Source organism: Ischnura elegans, chromosome 1 (genome assembly GCF_921293095.1).
Source record: "Ischnura elegans chromosome 1, ioIscEleg1.1, whole genome shotgun sequence".
NCBI lineage: Eukaryota > Metazoa > Arthropoda > Insecta > Odonata > Coenagrionidae > Ischnura > Ischnura elegans.
The window spans coordinates 28,836,921-28,860,025 of record NC_060246.1 but is presented as its reverse complement, the minus strand read 5'-3'; positions in this window follow the sequence as shown (position 1 = coordinate 28,860,025).

The following is a 23,105-nucleotide window of genomic DNA, read 5'->3' as shown; positions in this document are numbered from 1 at the left end:
AGATATATGTAAAACTACAATATAATCAGCTATCCAAAATTATCAAATCCTAGTTCTCTTGAAGAAATTACTTTTTCAAGTCAAAAAGTGAAGATGCTGCACCAAACCCGATGATAAGCTGGAACCACTAATTCGGAAATAAAATAAAGTAGGTAATATCAAAATCTTATCCTTGAAAAAAAAAGATGAATGCGAAAGGTTGATTGGCAAAGGTTAAAACGATTTCGTAGTCTATCTCGTTCACAGTATTGACCTATTGATGATCTCATATGCATCAAATATCCATATGTTCGTAGATATACATTTTCGTAGTACCTGGATGGGAGAAAACTCATGTAGGTAAATGATTTCATCAGATCCAGGAGGTGAGACGAATGCTAAGAGTTAGATAATGAAGCTTTGGCCACAGCGATTCCCGAACTGTTTATCACAGTCGAACCCCTGGCAGGGAAAGTCCTCCGGTCCCCAGGATCCCTTTCTCCATCGGCTCGCACCCTCCTTCCATCTCCCCCCACCTTATCGTCAGCCTCTCCTTACCCCCTCACTACCTCTCCCCGACTCACCAAGGGACCACCTTCTGCCTTCATTTCCGCCCCAATTAAAGTGCGGCGGCGGTGGCGACTCCCTCGGATATCCAGTCAAGCTCCAGCACTCTCCCTCGTCTACTTCCTCTTTTAAAACCAACCCCGCCATCTTCACCCTCGCCCCCTCCTCCTCCTCCTCCCCTTCGTCCCCTCCTCCGTTTCTCCAATTGCAACACCCTCCAGAAACCCTCCCTCAGAAAGTCACCCCACCCCCCTCTGCTTCACCCTCGTCCCTCCCCTGCTAATGACGGCTACTCAGGTAGCGGCGTCTGGGCTAAGGGGTGGGATTAGAAGAGTCGACCCCTGGTTTGAGGGGTTGAAATACGGGGAAATCTGGAAGGTCCGTCCGTTAGGGGGGTAAAACAGGCAGGTACTGTGAAGTCATGGGTATAAACCGAAAAAGCGGCCATGATATATCCTGAAAAATATTTAAAATCAATATCAGTACAATGTATTTGTATATGAAGATGCAAGATGGCTCAATTCAGTATATTGGGATGTCATTAAGCTATATCCATATAAATACATAACATTCCATTTACTTTGGAAAAAATAGAAAAATGTGTCTTCAATTCTGTGGATATGCAACATTTTCATCGGGGGATTGCTATTTCTCGATCGCTTTCTTCTATCTGAATCCTCGTAAAGCAATAAGGTAGCACTCACTTTAATGTTTACGATCATGTGTTTGTGTAGAATCAATTTACTACTCGGAACAGGGGCGAATCCAGGATTTCTTTCTGGGGGTGCACAACGATACCTCGTAATACGTTACGCACGCAATAATAATGGGACCGTATTAAAAATGTTGCATATTTATAAGGGTCTGGGGGGGGGCACGTGCCCCCGTGCCCCTCCCCCCCTATGCCTATGACTCGGAAAATTCGTTTAAAACTTGTGATGATAGTTCAGCCTGTGCATCAGTATTGCATTGACACGGGTAGGTACTTGTTAAATAAATTTAATGGCTCATCGACTATGCAAAAAACTAATTCAAAAGTAAATTGATGAAGCAACAAAACAGACATTTGGAAGGATTCTCTCCTGCATAGAGGAATAAAGTAGTGCAATGACTTACGTGAATAAATGTTTTAAGTATTTCCCGTATATGCTTACGTTTGTAAGAACAGGATTATCTCGTTCCTCGGTAAAAAAAATTGAATTAGTTAAGTTTCATGCAAGTGATAAAAGCCGCTAGAAAGACCTAGTTGGTATATTTTCTGATCTAAATGGACGATGTTAATGCCATTTACCGGATTTTGTCCCTCTTTTTCCGGCAAGAAGTATCAAGGAAAGTGAGTCGGGAGATAGGGTAAACTTCTACGAGGGTTGGCCGGAGGTTATGATGGAGAAGAGGAGGCAAAGGGCGTTGTCATGGGAAAAAGGAGCCCAGAAAAATAGGAAAGAGAGCCTGGATTGTGCGAAGCGTGCGATCCCGGCAAAGAGGAATGGAGTCATCTCTTATGAGAACTCCTTTGAGTTTTTTTCTCTATTTATCGCATTTTTCTCCTCTCATGGAACGTGATCTGATCTTGCTTCCTCGGCAGGCATCTCGGCTAATCACGCTCGCTATTTGTAAGCGAAAGATTCTGGTTACGCATCATTAGATAATAATGTTACATATTCGCATATGCTGACTAATCTTTGTGGATCTCGGTGGCGTGGCTAGAAAATGTCATGTTTTATGGTCTCTAGTATTTTCCCAAAGGATCAGATGATTTATTTTAAGCATATCCTTATTAGTTTGTTCACCGAGAAAAAGTTACTAATTTTCGGCAGATATATTGCTTTTCCTACAAATAAAATGAGTACCTTGGTTTCAAATATTTCCTTTATAATATACCGGGGAATCAAATTTGAAGGAGTAAAATCGGTTTTAACTTAAAATGAGGTTGGAAACAATTTTTCTGAGAAGAGGTAAAGATTTTTGTCGCTAATATTTAATTTGGGTTTTGGAAATGGCTTTTGGTAAGGGGCTTGTAAATTTTGACATGATAAATGTAATCATTGTTGAGTAAATTACTGTATAAATTGAGGTAAACTTATATTAGAAATGGATAAAATATATAAAATCATGACTATGTTTCAGTATAACTCATATCTACCCAGAGGTCGATCTTCGATGTGTACTTTGCAGTCAAATAACTCATCAGATTTCAGGAGATCACTGCCATTCAAAAATTAACTACTTTATGAGTCAATGTTTCATACAAGCCTTTTTGGTAATTACCATCCGCTAACTACCCTAAGCATTACATATTAACTGAATCTACCCCACGCAATGATTTGCCATGGCAAATATCTAAGGTTCTTAATAAAATAGGGTAGATCCAAGCATAGCATTTAAAGCTCACATTAGAATAGAAAAGGTGCTGTCGTATACTGAGCTTCAATCCAGGTAGTATGTTCCCCGAATGAATTGAAAAAGTAAATGTAACTTTTGGGAGCAAAATCATGATATTTTTAGGAATATACTCTGCACGGCAGCGGGTGACATGTAGCGTTTCTCCCAATGTGTGTGTGGAAATTTCTCCCAATGGAAGTATTTAGTTTGTATTTTGTAACCATAATATGTTCTTAATGGACAATGTCTAAGATCAATAAATCATATTATTATTATTATTTTTAAGTTTCCCAATTTTAATAGTCGCCACCTTCTCGCTGGTACACCAGTCTTTCTATTTAACTTCTTTTTCATAATATTTGTAAAATGAGAGAGGGAAAATAGATAAAGAAGAGGAATTCGCTGGACGTTGATGGTTAATTTCCTTTATACCTATTTAATTAAAGTTAACAGTGGATTGTTTTAAATCGTATCGGGGCTGAATTGAGTGACAAAGACTCAAATTCCCCTAAGGAACAGTTTGGTCCCATTTTCCTCTGTTTAATTTGGTAAAAGTAAAAAAAGCCATTATGTGCGGCAAGCCATGGTTTTTCCAGCCAAATAATGCCTACCTTTACAATGACTGTAGGTATTGGAACCATTGTCAAATTAATGGAGAATCAGAAAGGCATGAATATGCTTTTCTATTATTTTAAACAGATTTGAAGTTAAAAATTTTGTTGTTACTTGAAAGAGTAATGATAATATATGTTATAGTATATAATATATGTATAATATGTTCACAGACGCGGGGTAAGATGTTTTGGAAACCGGATGTAAAGCTTTAATAGATTGCGGAAAAAATTTAGTTCTTCTTCGTATCTCCACTTGTCGTGTTTTCTCCATCTTTCAATCGCCTTGATTTTTCTTTCCCCCTTCCAACTGTATTTCAACCCCTCCCTGCCCTCCATTTTTTTCGTCTCCCCACGCTCGCAATCTACAACCTCTTCTCTCGTGCGAACTCCTTCAAGTCGTACGATTGCGCCGCGGTCGTCTAGGAAGGCAACCGCGGATTTACGGCCAATTAAAAGGGCAGGGCCTCCTTCTTCCCGAGCACCATATTCCCGGGTCGAGTGCGACTGGAAGGGAGAGAATGGCGGGAAAAGGCCGAGAGTTTGCAGTGGGCGGTATCGTTGCGGACCCGAAGAAGTGTGAGAGAGATAGAGATGTGGAAAGGAGTGGGAAAGAGTTTTTGGAATGGGGGGTTTGCGGGCCGCTTTGGCGACATGGCACCGGGAACGCCATTATTGCCTCCAAGGGTTCCTCCTTTTCCTTTCTCTTCTTTCGCTCGACCCCCGGAAACTCCGGGATACCCACCTACTCCTCCCGGAGCGGACCCACCCTTCAGACTCCTTCCCTCAGCCACCGACTCAGAAAACTCTCCTTGCTTCAATGTTTATGGTCCTGTGAGGAGGACGGAAGATGGCCACTTGTACGCTCAGAAAGTCTGACCTCCGTCTCTTCTTTGCCTTCTTCTTCTCTTTTTCTCTCTGTGTTTGCCTCTGTTTCGTTCATCTCTTCAACGAAAAGCAAGGGCTTTGCAATACCACATAGTTTATTTCACCAATCATGTTTCCGACGTGGAATGTCATCATCAAGTAGAAATACAAGGTAGCGAACACGCACGTATGTACTCTTTCTATATTTAAAAGTACATACCTGTGTGATTATTACTCACGAGATTAGCAAATTCTACTAAGTGTCGCCTGAGACAAATATTTTTCCTTCATCTCTGTCATCTCAATCGTTATCTTTCTTTACGCATCGTAAGGAATTAGGGTATTTTTTATGAAAATGGGTCAGACATCCTTTTTATCCGTATGTATTTCTTAGCTATCTGCCCTCTTTTTGCAATATTTTGCCTGGTGGAACTTGAAATCCCTTGTCTCCGAGCTGCTATGTTTAAAACATATTCCTCATCATAAGCGGTCAAGCTCTTTAGCTCTTTTAGATTCCGAATCTGTTCAGCACTCGCAATATATGACTTTGTTCCTGTAAGCGTATTAAAATTCATTGTAAAATCAACGTGATGCTTGCCAATATAAGCTACGGATTCATTAGTTACTGAAAAAAAACTTATTTTATAAAAATTGGGCCTACATTTCAGCGATTTTTATGGCCTTCTGTACCACTCGTAATATCTCTTCAAAATCTATTTTTCCATTGGTGGATATACGTTCCCCTTCCTACTCCTCTCTTATTTTTTTAGATGGCAGAACTACTGAAATGGTATCAAATTATCTTCCATGTACCTAAAACGCCTGGCAATAATAATTATTTCTATTTACCATAATTTGCCCATAAAACTCTTGGAAAATATGACACATGATTCCTGATAAATTTATTATTATAATTTATATCCCTTGAACCTCCGTCTTTTCCCGGGCACCACGTCCTCAAAAGTGCCTGGACTTGAACATTCGCGCCCCTTACTCTCCTTACCTCTCCTGCTATTGCCTTCCCATCTCCTCCCTTCTTCACTCACTTTGGCTCCTAGGAGACCGCACTTGTTCTCCGTTTCCCATCTATCGCGATTTCTGCTCCATCCTTTTCTTTCTCCCGCTTTCCTCACCTTCTCCTTACTTCTCTCTCGTCGCCGAGGCTGGCCCACGATCGGAGAACCTTCGAATAGGGTTTGGCTTTACCCTTCCCGCCCCCTTCACGTCGCCCCAAACACAATGAGTTAGTAGTCTCTTGGCTCGGTGTCCCGCCGGCAATCTCCGCGTCAATGTGCTCGAGTGGTCGCAATTGACCGGGACGACATAAAACAAGCGGCCGAGTGCCCGGCGGTAATAACAATCGTTCACAGCGGTATCCCCTCTCCTTCTCACCCCTTACCTCTTTCCCTCCTTCGCCAATTTACTTCCACGGACCATTTCTGTTATCCTTGATGCATCCGCGAGACTTAATTGTTTTCGTGCTGCCTCGAGACCCTGTAATAGCCATCGTGTGATTGAAGAGGTCACGACGAAAAGCTGTCGGTTTTAGTACTTTTTGCACCAAATTTATTAACTTCTTTTATGGACGCAAATTGTGTTTCCCACTTCCACTGTTTCTATGAGCGCTTAACTTAATATTTATTCCGTGCAAAGTTAGCTTTTGTAGGTTACTGAAAATTTGGTGCTCTATACTAACCAGTGGTGGTGAGTCATACTCTTAAAGATAAACCTTCACGCTTAAGATGATACAAGAGTCATTTTCTAAACTTAGATATAAGAATGACTAAAGCACCTCTCGCTTTCCAAGGACGAAAGGTGGTGAATAAAGTATCCATTAAATTCCATAAAAAAATGTTTCTTTTGCAATTGTTAATGTAAACGTTCGGTATCGTTCAAAATTTAGAATTTTGTGGAAAGTCTCCCATTAAAATGACTGATGAAAATCTTCATGTGTTGAAATTAGGTGCTTCATACAGCGATCTTCACGTGCTGGAAAATTTATGCGACGATAAATTAGGTGCTTATTTTTTTTAGGAATCCGCATTATCATTGCTTCAAAATATTGAGCTGAAGACATATTGAGAATAGATCACATCTACACCTATATTCCTGTCAGTCTGTCTGTCAGTTTTCATTCTAATAATTCTGTGTATATCATTGGATTTTTTTTGTTTCTTATATGGTGGGTAAGAGCTCTAGTTTCAGTCGTTTGCGATGGTGCCTTATTATTTACACCCAGTCAAAATGATATAAAAAAATTCCGCCATAAAGGAGGTATTAAAAATGTAATTCTTGCAATTATTTTTCCCCTTTTTATGGGTTTTACACCCATACCAATTACATATTTTTATCTTTTCTCAGATTTTTAAAGTTTGATTGCTAAATTAATATTAGTGGTGTAAAAATTTAATTGTGATCAGTGCGAACTGCGGATTGGAATTTTGGCAAAGTATTTATTCTAGTCTAAAGAAATCAATAAAGGTTACCCCTCCATTTGTAATGACCGAGAATATTACTCTATTTTGTTCTTGAATAATATTTTGATAATTTAATCATGATTGAAAATCTAATTCTTGTGAAGCGTTTTCTAATTGATCCGATGAATGGTGGCTCCATGCGTTCCAGTTACACATAATCCCCGCCCTAAGAACCGTCCTCGTGGTCGATTGATGCTGATCCTTGAGGCTTCGTCAATAATCTAAGTGCATACATGCATTATGAGCACGTCACGCAGTTTTCATTTGCACGCGGCAATGGGAGCGCTCGTGAATCACGCCAATCACGTTGATCCGGAGATGGAGTGGGATGCGATCCCCTTCGCGGGATCCGTTCCTCCAATCCGGGAAGCCAGACGGAGATCAATGCTTAGCGCGCGTTTTGTTTGATGTGCATTGTTAATCCCCGTGCCCATTATTCCCTCTTTTCCACCCGGATCCAGTTGCAAGGCGACAGACAGGTGGGGTGGACACACCTGGAGAAATATGTTCTCGGTTCGATGACGCAGGAAGCGATTAAAAAATAAAATGTCCTCCTCTCAAGATTTATATTTCGTTCCCATGGAGATGATTCTTGTCGTGCACGAGGAAACATTCTCACCGGGAGAGATGGGGGATTCGTAATTGATCGTTCTTCCTTCCCCTTCCCCATACCGTGAGGAGGAGGAATTGTGTGGAATGGAAAAATAACCTCGAGGACATGTTCTGGAGGATATCTTCCTTGTTTATCATTCTCTTTTCCTACTTCCCTTACTTGCTACCCATCAGCTTCGTGTTTTGTGCTGTTTTTGGTGATTCCTGTTATTTTAACCAAACATAACTCTCTTCTACGCCTGGGAGAGAAAGGATGGATCACAAGTAACCCTGCCATACGTTGGCCTTTATAGAATTTTTTGTAGAGTTTAGAAATTTTTAATGATAGCCGTGTCAGCGGAACGACGTCCATTTCTCTCCGAACACTATTAAATTCCCTTGTTCACCGTGGACTTTGCGTCGTCTTATGACGCATTGAATGAATAACGAAAATCCGTGATTTTTTTCCTCATTCTATTCAAATTAGCCCTATCTTTTTCTACTATCGTCACTAATGAATTTAGGGTTTTCCTACAATGCCATCCTTACGCTCAAGCCTCCTTCTACCAGCCTCCATCTCCTGACAGTCAGCATTTCTTTAAATCCACTACCCATGTCACCACATGAACTTCGTCTGCTTCTACTCCCTCCTCAATTATAGGGTTACATTTTCCTCATAGCAGTTGTAACATTACGTTTATACGCCTAGTTCAAAGCCGTTTATTGTACAAGACAGTTATATTTGTGAGGAATGATAGATATAACCCTCTTTATTGTTAACAAAGTCAGAAAGGTACGACTGAATGTAACATGTTAAAAAAATAACCCACCGGGGTGGAAAATTCCGTAGGACAGCTATATGCTGAGATGCGTTTGTAACTCAGAAAATCACCATTGCCCGCTATCTCACATATTATGTTTTCAATTCTGAGAATATTCTCTGATATTTAATTATTTTTAAATCTGTACTTTAAATTTATTTTTACTGTTAAATGCTTTGTTCCTCCGTGCGACTTTTTATTAATTTGCGAGTGACTTTGGCTGTAGGGAAATAATGTTTCATCTTCAATTAACTGCTAAAATGAATTTCTGTGAAATTTACTAATCAAGTGACCAATAAAACCTTTATATTTATGCATTTTTGCTTTCTTCCTCTCCTCCAAATTATTAAGTACTTTCTCTTCATCTCAGGGGAGAATAAAGAAGCTTTTTTATTGGAGTAAGAGGGTCATTGATTAATCACTTTCAGCGACTCCTTGGTGGCATGCAATACCTATTTACTAACGCGTCTGAGGCCTAATGGGCGTAGACAAGTGACTTCATAGAATGATCATAACAAATTTTTAAGCCATATTGTTGAACTGTTGCAATTAAAACTTTCATTGGGAAGCCACCTTGAAGATCGCCAGGTTATAATATTTTTCGAGAAGTGTCGGGTGAGGGGTCAGTCGAACCCCCTTAACCACCCTTTAATTAATAAGAGACTATAACGGTAGCGTTAGAACTCACAAATAGATTATGTGACTTGTATTGTAGCTTAATAACTTATGTATACCTCAATGCATGTTTCTAAATATTCTCATTATTTCTAACAGCATGATTTTTTTGTTCTAGCTCTGTTGGCAGAAAATCGTAATGAGTTGTTTGCAAGTTTTGCCTTTGAATAAGTGCGGTAGTATAATTTGTTAGTATGCGTAACTATTTTTTGTGTCGTGTGTTGTGCACGTTGGAATCACATTGGATGCTGCATGCTGGTGATTGATCACTTCCTGCCAAACATCCTAGAGGTGGCTCGCAGGGTATTATGTGGATGGAATCCGCCGCCGTAGTCCATCTTTATTTCCCTATTCTCCCTCCTACTTCTTTTGCTTAAAATTCATCCTCTCCTCCATGCTGTCCATCCGTGGCCGTCTGCTAACATCATCCCCCTGGAGGAAGGAACACAAAAGGAAGTGTGGGGAGAAGGGTGATAAAAGTCAGGGTCCGGAGGGCGCGAGGATGGAACAACGTCCAAGTTACATGGAGAGCCATTTCGCCCCAAGTGTGAAAACATTATCGAGGTGCACCGGAATTGGGTTTTCGTGAGTGGGATTGGCGTTGGAAGAGTGGGATATGGGAGGCAGGGCTAGGAATCGGATGGATGAGAGTGGAGGTCTCACGGAAAGAGTTGTAATAAGAGGAAAACTGCGGGGTATAAAGAAGAACGACCCCACTTGGGTATCAGACATCAAAAGAGGTCGTCAATTCGATGGAAATTTATCTGTAACCCTCAATTCACTTTACAGTTTGCGTTTTTATTCGTGCACTCATCAATTTCTCAAAACTTATCTTTCCTCAGAATGAGCATATGATTCTTATGATTCATTGGTGGCAATAGCAGGCTTGGAGGCTATTTGGAGGGAAGCGCGGGAGGGGACGGATTGCATTTCTCTTTAAACTGCGCGTTACACAGAGCTTTTCTAAAGACTGGGAAAAAGCTGGTTCGTATGACTTTGGTTTTCCTTTTCTACGATCTGGCATTTTTTGTGCGTCTAAAAAAATTCCATTACTTTTAAGTAAAGTAAAAAATACATACTTAGTCAGGCCCCTCGTACAGAATTTGAGGGTATCCGTTTTTTGCTGTCATAAAATATCTTCAGAATATATATGTGGCTGCTTCTCTTTTGAGTAAATTACTTCATCATTGCGTAATATATTAATATTCATTTACGTGTCAACTTCAAGTTTGGAAAGAGTAGTACGAATGGCACATTGAATCTTTAATAAATAGGTAATGGTATTTATTTTTGCTGGGTATATTTTGGCACAATGCCGTTTATCATGCCAAAACTTTTTTGTAAGAACCGAGTCAAACTAATAAACTTATTTAAGACGTTTGCTGCAAGACTTATTCGTTGCGTATGTATTCACGCCAGCCGGAACGTTCGCCCTTCACAACTAGAATCATGGGATGTTAGCCTTATTTCCGTGATGGCTGGTTGTTGCAATGGTTCGTTGTCCAGGATGGGTACAAGAAAGATAATCTTGGTTGGGAGAAGGAAAATTCGAACGATCTATAAATGGTATACCAAACTTTGATGTATTTATGGTCACTGAATTTTTTAAAAAGGAGGACAGGTTCAACGCTCCATAGAAATGCGAGACGTTAAGGCTAACAAGGGGAGACCTCGTACCTTGCTCCATCTTTTTCAATTAGGGCCTCAGTTAGGCTGTAATTAATTAATTTTCATGCGTTACTTTTCACAAGCCATACATATAAATTTAAAATATCATACGTTACGTAATGGGTCGGATGGGGTAGTGGTAGCGTGTATGGTTTCCCATTTATAAGACCATGGTTCAAGACTATGTCATGGCATGTTTTTTTGTTGTCTTCATTGTGATCATACGGCGTCAAGTTTATCATTAATTATAATTGCAGCAATCATTGACATAAGACAATTTTTTTATCATCATAATGGCCTTAAGGTATTTTAGCAGTGCCATTACAAACGCAGAGCTACGATGACTACAAGGATTGGTGTGCGCTAAAATGTTAATTTTTTCTTTGCTTATACTGACCAACTTCCACATTAAAAATGAAAACCACTCTTGCAAGAGCACATACCATTAAAGGCTCGAGGCAAGCAATAATATGTGTACAGACATAATTAATAAAACACAAATTGAATATAAAATGCCATACATCTCGAACACTTGTAATTCACATTACTCCAAAGGGAGTTTACTTACTCAGTACCTACCAGTTTACCTCAGAAGCAGTGCTAAAAGAACCATTCCGAAATATAATTCCAATTAACAAATAGGATGAAATAAAAGTTGATAACCCTGGACCGGGCGCGCTGGCGTATAAAATACGTCAATCTTTGAAAACCAAGGATTTCAACATTGTACGTACATTCTGGGCTAGAATGGTCTCGTGTATTCCTACAATGTACTTTGACTGCCTATATTGCGAGTTTTCAAAGTTCGAGGTATTGTAGCTATTTTTTTAGATCAGCAAGATGAACCCGTCATCAGTGGAGTACAAATTACGCCGCGCGACCTGCTGTGTACCTTTATATCTGTATCACCTATAAATGTACTACTTTCAACAAATAAAGATTAACTTTAACAAAAATCGTTTGTTATCATACATGCACATATCATGGGCAAAGTACGCGTTTTGCCCGGTCGTGTAAAATAACAGTCGCGCCACAATTCTTCAACCAAACTACTTTCAATTTATAAATTACGTAAGTCTACGCGGAAGATGCTATATTTTGACTTAACACACTTTCTGATGTGACTGAGGTACCTATTAAGTAAATTATTATAAATATCAATTTGATCTTAAAATACCTTCAAATGAACTTCAAAACAGAATATCATCGATAGGTAAGAGTCAGGAGCAGCCTTGAACCATTTATTCCGTATAGCTTGTGCTTAAGGCACGGGAATGAATATCTTCTCCAGGCTTTTGTTTCGACGTCGAGATGAAATTTGGAACAAAAAATCATTTATAATTCTATTTTGAATTCATGTTTTCGGTACTAGACGACATTTTTAGGAAGCAAACTCCACTGATTCCCGGAAACTCTCGCCGCGCTAAAGAAGGCGACATAATACAGCGATACTCCACTGGTGACTACTGCCTTGTGACGTCACATCTCAATCAAGATGGAGGCACTGTTTTTCAGCGCAACATGAAATTTTCCGACTTTCAAAACGTTTTAAAGTGCATACCCCAGATGCAGGAAATAAAAGTGACTATACTAATGTTTCTTTTTTAGGCTAAACTTTCAAATTCAGCAATAAAAAAAAATTAGTGCACTTCCCTATTATGGGAAGTTAACATTTTACCCTACCAAGAGCGAAAGTAAAGCCTCCTCTTAATACTATTTTGTGGTATTTTCTTTGCAGTATTCGCAGAATGTGACACTTTTCCTTGAGAAAATTCTAAGGCTTTGATTTTATTCCACTTATTCATGCATTTATGCCAAAATTATTTTAAAGATTCCTTCTTCTCCCCTTTCAGTACGGAGTTGAATCCCACCTTTTAATGATATATCTGTTCCTTTCCTTATCAAAAACTGAATATAATTTGAACTTAAGCTCTCAGGTATCGCACCAGATAACAGAGTTGAACTTAGCGACATTCCTATAACATAGCCTACCCCCTGATGATGGTGATGAATTCAGCGTCATCAAAACGTCGGTGCAGTTCGAAAAAATCTCCCCGTTGGAAACCGTAAGGCCTTTCATCGCAATGCCATTTCATTCAATCCTCTGTTCTCTGGTCATGTGGTCATTCAAGCGTGTCCGTCATGGAAAGGACTTCCCCCTAAATACTCGACGTGAATCGTAAAAAAATGGAAGTAAGAATGAGAGGGAGGCGCATTGTTTTGGGGACCGAAGGGCTTTTACGGCTTGCACACCGATGTGGTTGTTGGGAAGGGAAGGAAGACAAGGGATAAAGGAACAGTCTTCCTCCCTTTACTGTGTCCACCCCCGATTCATTCACCCCTTATTCTGTATGTCCTTCTCTCCGTTGCACTGTCGGAGCACTTTCTTTCTCAACGAGTTCGGCAGTGGGAGGGGATTCCTCGGTGGCGGGACGCGGCTGAAACCTCCCCCCTTCCATCTCCCTCAACCTTGAGGCAGCCACGGCCACTCCGCGCCGCGGTAAGAGCATGGGCAGATGGAACACAATGAAGGGTATTTGGGGTGAGATGGTTGGAGGAGTCTACGTGGAGAAAGTAAGGAGGCAGGTCGTGGGACGGGTCGGTGGAGTGGTCCCTCCCCCTCTCTTTCTCATTTTTCCTCGGGCCTTCTCCCGCCGCCCTCTCCCGCGACTCGCTGGAGATCCAGCCCGAGATAATGAAGTCGGGTACACGACCTCCAAGCCCTCTCTCTCTCTCCTCCTTTCTCTGTTACTCCTCTCCCGTATCCCATGGCTACCGCCGTCGCTCGAAGAGATCCGATGTTCGCTCGGCAGCGAAGAGGAAGAAGAGAATTGAGAATTGTGTGTGTTGTGGAGGTGGGCTAGGAGGAGTCGAGTTTTTGGGGTGGCAGGGAGGTGGGGGGTGAGGCAGCAGCAAGAGGAAGGGCTCGCAAGTAGGCACACACGGTGGGTGCTCTCGTCTGTGTTTGCGTGTGCCTTCTGGCTGCCTTCCCTGCCCGCGGGATACCCCGAGCGTCTGTCTGCCCGTCTGAGGCAGGGATCGAAGCCACGCCCGCCGACGGCCTCGCTCTCCTCTCCGCCCACGAGCATTGTCTCGCACCCCCTTCATCCCCTCCACACATTCTCCCCCTCCCCTCGATCGCCTCTTTCCCGCCCAACACTGCTACCACGATGCACCGCTCTAAATTCCCGGTATGGTGTTCTTTCTGAGTCATTTGTATCTCTCTCCTTGGTGATAAGCTGATTCCTGTGAATGATCTGTCTTGGTTCTGTTCAGCAGCAGGCAGGAAAATGTGCTTCCAAATGGCCTGCCCGATTTTTTGGTGAATTGTAGTGACCACTCTCTAGGAAAGGTATGGTCCTAGGAGAGATGGACATATGGTATGATATTTGGAGGAGGCGACCAACAGCTGAGGTCATTTGCACCATGAGAGAAGGGTGTGGAAGGAAGGGAGGAGAGAAACCCGGCGTCGGCATTAGCTTGCTTGTAATAAAAGGCGCCAAGGGGACCACGGCTTAACGTCCCATCCGACGGATAGAGTGTTGAGCGTGAAATGTCCTCCACACTTCACTCATCCAGGGATTGGGCTGTCTGTGAAAATTCTCTGCCACCGCCTGGGTTTGAACCCGAGACCACGGGGTGGGAAGCCAACACACTAGCCACCACAGCAAACCGATCCCCGTTCTCTGTTTCCATGCCTCATTCTCTCCTACGTTTGTATTTACGCTCCCGTCAAACCTGATATTATGGGATATCTACAACTCACGTGATGAATATTGATCACAATAAGTGGCCAATTTGCGTTGTTGATGAAAATATTATATTTTTGAAGGTGGTTCGAGAAAGGAAGTAAATGCTTTTTAGTCTTTTCTACCTTCTCTTTGGGGAAATACTTTAAATTAGGGCATTTATAAGCATAGTCAATAAGCAAGGTTTTTCTTGAGATTAAGGTAACTGGTTGGTCATAATTGAAGTATTTTCGGCTCGGGAGTAGAGATTGACGTCTCAAAAAATAAACACACCCAATCGGGGAGTACAATAGCTTGCGAGGAACATCACCATCAGCACAAATATATGAAACTAAAGTTAATATTCATTTTATAATTTTCCGATTGAATATTTCCTCTTAGTGGAGAACGTGTTGATATTAAAAAGCTTCGTCCAAGCGGTGCACAAACCAGATTTTTATTCGTTGATAATCAGGAAAATCCTCTTTGGTATTCTATTGAATTTTTCCTCTAAAATGACGAAAATTTTCAACTTGATGCTTATAAGTTTGGTAACTGAAGATTATATACTAGAAGAAATGGAGTCATTTCCATTTCCTTGAAATGACTTCATTTCTTCAAGTACTTTTATAGTTCTTTAATAATATGTGTCCCCGACATTGACGTGTTTGAGACCACTGGCCATGGCAATTGGATGTTGATTTTGCAGACTCCATATTCCTCATTGAATGCAATGATACAATATGTAATATCACTGCACACGTATCAATATTTTTTATTTAACATTATCCCCGAGAAAGTAAATGCTTTTCTTGTTTTCACTCAATGCGATGCGCACTCTATACACATCAGTTTTTAGTGCTCTAGATGGAAAAATAAAATTTATAATTTATTAACTTGCCTTCCGGGTAAATAGTTCATTAAATGAAAAATTGTAAAAGGCGTTTTTTGTAAGAAAACATATATTTTACGCTACTGCGAGTAACTTGAGGCATTTTTGGACGCATTCAGGGATCCATTCAGGATCTTGATAACAATCTCTTTACCACAGAATAAGGCATTATATTTTTGGATGTAGTTAATATTTCGGTTGTCTACCTTTTATGATTTGCATAAAAGTAACAGGACACATATTTTACTAATCATGTAATTCACACCCATTTAAAAAAAATTCATAGCACAGCATAAGGCGTATTTATATATAGGTAACGAATGGAGCTAGCCACCTCTCTGCCTCTTCCTTTCGCCTCATCCTTGATTCCGTTTCGTTAAACCTAATAATTAACTACTTTTGAGGGCGTAAGTTTACTTAAGGTTGTAAGTTGCTATGCTATTTTGCAATACTCATAAAATTGTGTATGAAATATTTTAATCGATTCTGATTAAGTCGTGGTGTGAATAATTAATAAATTTCGGTCTTTAGTATGGGTTTCGTCTTAAATAATCACCTCTAATTACTCCAAAAAATGCTAATATTATGGAACCACTGCGTATGAAAGGCGAGACAAGGAAAATTTTCGAACTGAAAATACGGCAATTTCATTGCTTCATATTACTTTTATTGATATTTACTTTTTCTTGTAATCTCCTAACAAGATCTTAAAGCTGAGTGAGGGATTAAAAGAGGGATCCATTTAAACTACCAAAAACTCATTAATGGAGCCATTAGAATTGACCAAAAATCTGTCATTAGCAGGAAGTAATTGAGTTTGCTGCGTTATATTTACATGGTGAAGAAATAAAAACATTTGCTTTTCATTTGTTTGTCATCCTTCCAAGAGCTTGAGAGAAAACAAACGCTGTTGATTGAATCTACTGAGTTGAAATTTTATCAATGGGTACAAATTTTATTCAGAGAGAACCTGTATTTTCATCAAAGAGGGATCAATATGAGGGTGGTTGATACAGATTGGTAAACAATTTATGAATTAAAATTCCTAATTGTGTAGTGGTAGTGGAGAAACCGTAAGCTTTCATAAGCACAATAAAGGAGTAAGGGTATGGAAAGGAGGAAGAAAGAGGAATGTTTTGAAGGCAGGGAAGGAATGAAGCGAATTGAAGGGGAAGAATGATTGATAAGGAATGTTGAGAGAAATGATGGTTTAGATATTTTTGGTACCTACTTCTATGGCGTCCTAATAACATTATTATATGGTTTGGTATTGCAATTGAACAGTCTTGTCGCCGTCTTCTTCCTTCCGCGTCTTTCGTGTAACGACCATATTGCGTCGGGATCACCAAAATAAGGGTTCTTACGGGAGTTCTTTTAACTCAACGAAAATAAAAAAGCTAAATAACAACACCGAACTCAATGCAATGTGGACTCTATTGTCTTTCTAACCCGAATACCTATTTATGTATTTTAAACATAATAACTTGCATAGCAACTATGCAGAACGACCGATATAAAATATAAATGCCATAAAATATAAAATAATAAAACTAAAACGATAAAAACCAAACCATATAATAATGTTTTAGGATGCCATACTTCCAAGAAAAATGGTCGAAATTTTGTAAGGTTAATACAAAAATAATTTTTTGTTTGAAGGGCCCTTCCGAATTCATTTGTAAATGGCCGGCTTTAGTAATAATGCGGGCACATTATCAATCACTGACCGGTCTCTTTTAAAACGAATTACTTGTTATAAGTTTTAAATGATATTTTGGTACTTTCAGGGCATACATATTAGACTGTTCCTAATATTTACCCAATATATCAAAATTTTACCTTCATATTTTCTTGGAGGTGGAATGTTCGTGTCTAATATAAGTTAAATGTCGAAAAGAGTTCGCTATACATCGTCATCATCACTGGTCAACAATCCTAAGAATGGTTTGACGCAGTTCCTATTATGCTACGACCTTACATCTATGTTTAAAATTTTCGCTATTAAGTAGATCTTTCTTTTGGTGGAATGCTCTCTTCGCCTGGGTTAATCTGCTGATGATTACTTTCTTCCTTCTTACATCGCTAGTTATTCTGCTTACAAAAATAACTGAATTCACTTACCTCTTCCAGCTTATGCTTCATTATTTTTATGTCAGTCTTGACTTTTTCTCCTCGGCTGCATACTGATATCTTAGCTTTCTTTGTGATTATTTTTATCTATTTTGTCCTTTCTATGTTTATTGAATTCTTGTACTTCATTCTTTCATTAATGAGAAATATGGTTGCTTGCGTGATCCATAACTTTTTCAAAACTTCTTCATCTGCTTCCTCTAGCCTCTAGATTTTAATGTTTATCCAGGCCTCTTTCACTAGTTTTTGCCTATGTTATCTCGTATTATTTTTCCTCAGCTTCATTAAATGTCTTTTGATGCTGAGTCTCCTACAATTATTAACCTTCCAAATACTTTTCAATGCTTCCTTAAGGTTTTGAATTTTAGGTGGCATTTCGTTATTATTGAGTTGTGTCCACTGTCGGTGTATACCCCGCGGTAGCTTTGGTATTTATTCACTTGATATCTGAATATTTGTTTCACTAGAATATAATCAATTTGGAATCATCCTAGGTCTTCTCCCATTTTCTCGTGCATGTTCTTCGCGTGGGATTTTCTAATAGAGAGCTTGCAACTACTAGCCTGTAATCAGTGCAGAATTCTGTGTAGCCTATCTTTGTTTAACCTTTTCTTTCGGTTTTGTATTTCAATATTTTCCGGTTATTATTCCGCCTTGATCTTTGCTGACAACAGCATTCTGGTCACCTAAGATAATATATAAAATAATAAATACCTGAACACGACATAAAGGCAGATTATTTTTCTGGTAGCATCAAATGCATCTTTAGTTCTTGAAATGCGAGTGTATTATGTAATTCAAGTTATTCCTTGTTTATTCATATCTGCTAAAGTTAGGGTGTTTTAACCCTATCATACAGTGATGAAATCTAATACAGCCATAATTTAAGAGGGCTGCCAACCTTCGATTTTATAATATATTTATATCAATATCAAAAATATTTTATGTCTTGTATAATGCTTGTAAATAACAACAATATGGGATTGAAATACCTTTCTTTGCAGCCATTATATTTTCTGGTAGCATATTGTTGACAAATCCCATCGTAGTGATTATGATGCGATGGCAATTTTGCGGAAATTACGTAATTTCAATGTTATGAGATATTTATATATCTTCCTTTTATTTTCAGGTAAGTCCAATCATTTGGCTTACGCCACTGGTTCAGAACTTCATGATTTGGTGATTGGGGTGAAAACGTGAGTAAAAACTGGCGTCTGTCGAAGGAGTGATACATATAAAGTTGAGATGGATCAGAAATAGCATACTTACTATTGCTAACACCCATATTTAACTGGCACAGGAAAAAAATTAATGCGAGTGTTGATATTTTCTAATATTTGCTAATACCATCTTATCTAAAGTATTTCGGCATAGTGGCACCAACTGAATTTCCATTTCCGACCGGCTGTTATACGTCGGTAGCTTATTTTGGATTTTTTTTGCCTTTTCTCTGCGTCTTTTTGGGAAGTATTTTCGAAAGCTGGTGAATTAGAATGGCTTTTAGTTTACTTTGGGAAATCCAGATCAGGTCAAAAACTTAGAATATTTTGTAGTGTAATATATTTACTACATATGTTTTGGTACCCAAAACTATTTTAAATGAAAGGCTAGCATGGCACATAGTAGCCTTTGATATTTTATTTCCTATTTAAATTAGAAGACACGTATATTAATATAATATTATCGTTTTTCCCAATTTCAAAATAAATTATACATGTTAAGGGCAATGCAACTTAGACATTTCCTTGTTACTCTTTCCGAAGATGATGATAATTCATTTAAAATGTTCTTAGAGCATAAGTAGCGGGCTAAATAAATCTGAGAATAGTCATACGCAAGGTTATGAAGAAATGTAGGAGTCTATAGCTCTCTCGTCCTCGTCGTCCAGAGAAGTACAGGGAAAGTCGCACAGAAAAATGAAGAACTCATGCGTCGGAACAATCACACTTTTATTGTATGGGAACGGAAATGAGGCAAGGAATACGACAGCCGCCCCTTACAGGAAAATGGGGGGAATCTCATAATAAAGGACTAATATAATTCTTGTTCATAGCATAAAGGTATAAATTGATTGCGTCTTATGTGATTATCTATTTTTATTACAGGTTTGGCTATTTTTAGGACGATATTCTCGTAAAATGTCATAGAAGGTTTAAACGTTGGACGCTCAAGTTGCCGATGTATCGGTCCCTTTTAATCACAAGAAAAACAGTTTATTCATAATGCTATGAGTTAGTTTCACTTTTATACTGGAGATTATATAAACTTTTAACAAAACTGATGAATTGACATTTATTCTACAGTATTAAGAGCTCTACAAAAACAGAAGAATTTTATATGTAGAGCTCTACATTGGAATCGGGCTTGAGCATTATGGGTGATAAAATTAAAATAGCCGTAACAGCAAAAGGGGGGATCGGGTTGGTGTGGTGGCTAGAGTGTTGGCTTCCCACCCCGTGAGCTCGGGTTCAAATCCCGGCGGTGGCAGAGAATTTTCAGAGACTGACCGAAATCTGCTTGAGTGCTCTGTGGAGGACATTCCAAGCGCAACACTCCGTTAAACCGTGGTCCCCTTGGTGCCTTTCGTTAAGAGCAGGCAAATACCGACGCCGGGTTTCCCTCCACCATTCCTTACCTACCCTTCCCTCATGGACCAAATGACATCAGCTGTCGGCCGCCTCCTCTAAAAACCATACGACAGCGAAAGGGTTAATTTTATGAGTTGGCAGAGCTCTACAAGATCTAAGTAATGTCATTTAATACCAATGCCTTTACCATCAGTTTCATATTTTGTTGCGGTATTATGAATGAAACGCCCTTGAGTTGATGATCTCAATGCATTAAGAATCGCAGTTGATAGAGGAAAAAAAGAAAAGTATATTACTCGCCGCCCATTTTTACATGTCGCATATATTTGTGAATCACGATGAAAAATAGCAATTTTGGAGTGAAGTTTCGTGTGTGTGTGTGTGTGTAATTTTAATGGATTTGTAAGCGGAAAACAGGAACGTGGTAAGAGCACGCGCATATAGAATCGCGAACAGGATAAGAATTGTAGAAACTTTTTTGTGTGAATGGGATTCCCTTTTTTTAAAGAGTCTGGTGGTTGGTTCGGGTTGGGAAAGAAGTGAAGGGGTTGAGGCGAGATAATCGCTTCCGAAAATGGGAGTCCCAGCGCGCTGCTAACTTTTTCGTGACTCTAGTGGCTCATTGACCTGTGGAATTTGAGCGCAGGGAAGGAGAGTGCGAGGAAAAGGGTGGAAGGCCCTCTCAAACGGATGCGAGTTGAACTTTGAGTGACTTTAATTGCTCTTGCTTAATGAGGCGAATCGGAAAATGAAAATAATTAGTCGTATATAATTTTTGAAACGTGTAATATGTCAGAAAATATGCAAATGAATCATTAAATATGTAACAAGTAGTAGTGTTTGATTGCGTGCACACACCATTTTCAAAGCCTATAGTAGTATAGTAAATTAAGGCTTTGTAAATTCCCTGTGTCTTGTATCGATTGCCCGATAAAATCCTATTTATTGGCGTTTTTTTTATCGGAACTGGTTGACGAATGTAATTAATTGTTGGAAATTTGGGAGAAATTTATGTATATTCCTTTACTAAAAATCCAACTATGAAAAATAGCCTCATAAAAATATGATCTACGAGAGTTTATTGAATTCAGTTTGCAGTTGATAATTAGGTAATTTCAGATACTTGCTGTTACTCAAATATTTATTGATTATATTACAATTTGTCACCCTACTTAGGGTTGAGAAAAAAGTAAAGAGAATATTACTTTGATAAATTTCTGCCATTTGATCTTTGACGGATGGCGACTTAGATACGAAGAAATATGAGATGACACCTGACTCATGGTTGTATGATTTACGCAAATGTTTCCTCATCTTTTTGGTTGACCAGATTTTAGCAGTACAATGTTTTTCACACTTCACCGCTAGCAAATATCCGTTACCAGGGGATATATAGGTGTATAGGCATACGTGGAAGGTTGTATGGGGAACTTGGAAGTGTTTTCCTCGGAAATTCGAAAGAACGGTGGATAGAGAGAGGAGGTAGGGAGCTACATATGAAATCGTTAGGAGCGTTCGTGGAAATATCGGCTAGTCTCTTCTTCGAGGAGGGTCATGGGCGTTTTCATGTGCTTCAAATCACATGGGCCGTGAGCTGTAAAGGGTCGCAGTGAACGAGAAAAGGAGCAGTGATATCGGCTTTTTTATGCGAGGAAGGGATTTGTTCAGCTCCCGAGGTCAGCCGTTTCCGTTTCCACAGCAAAGGAGACCATTATGTCGGCGGGGAGGCATTGGGGCGGAGAGGGGACTTCAACGAGCGGAGTGTGATGTTCCGGGGGGCGGTGCCCAGGGTCACTCACTGGATGCGACGAGGGATGGGGTGAAATGGGCGAGGCCCCTAGCGGGCCTCTCCGCGAAGAGGAACTGAAAAGGTGTTTTTCTCGAATGGACATTGTTTCAAATCTTTACTATCATTGAAAATTACTATAATGTTCTTGGAAAAATCATATTTAGCGTATTTCATGTTCCGTGAAAATTAGAGCCTTCCTCTTATGAAATTTTCTTCGAGATGAAGGGAGGTCTTTGTAAGGTGACATTTAGGTTTGGAGTTCTGATAAAATTTACTTTTTTCGTCGCATTGTAAATGTACGTTAAGAAAGATTTCGTTAAAGTTTTATATGTAAAATTTGAGACGCACTATATGTAGAGGGTAGTTTTTGATGGAAAGATTAAAACATAAAAATTTACGTTTTCTTGTCCTACCATATTAAAAAATGATGACAGCTACATGGAAAATATTATAGTTCCACCGAGAATTGAGGAAATATTTATGAGCAGAGCTCTTTGGCGCTTCGCTCGATTTCACAAACTTTTTGTTCGACTGACTCGAGTTTATGCTATGTGGCACTTATGTAAATATTCTTGATTACTGCTCGCTTAGTGAAATAAGTTTTGTTAAACCGTCAATCATATATTTAATTTTAGTCGATAAAATGATTAAATAATTAACTTAAAAAATATTGTCGGAGTTTTTGTCGAGGAATGAAGTTTATATTGAGAGTGAATACTATATCTCGGCAAAATTTTGTCGCCATCCTCAGGACTTGCTCTATTCTTTTTTGTAATAAATCCATCCTGGTATTGTGACGAAAGTGGAATATTCCTTATTTTATCCTCAAATTTGGCTACAAATATTGTATGATTTAATAATGAAGAAAATAGCGTAAGCGCCCATATGGCCGGTAATAATCTCACTCTAAATTTTCAGTGCTTATTAGTAAGAAATGATAGCGAATAGTGGTTGACAGAATATTTCTAAAAATGCACCAATTCCATCCTGAGAGCTAAATATTCATGCTTATGTAAAGAATAATTGTGATTAATCGTATTAATTTAAGGCAAAACAAATTGAATATTTAATGAAGGTTGTGTTTGAGTAAGAAGGATAGAGCAAGCCCCGAGGATAGCAAAAATGTTGCCGAAACGTTGGCTTTGCTCTGAATATAAACTTCATTACTCGACAAAAACTCAAAATGTAATTTTCAAGATGATCATTTAATCATTCCATTGAGTAACATTGTCCAACTGCCTGGGCTGTGACAGTGCAATGGACTTTTGGTGGGGTATGGGGTGAAATGGGTTGTGAGGCCAGGGTGTGAGTGTGTGTGGGGGCGCGGCGGGTGCAGC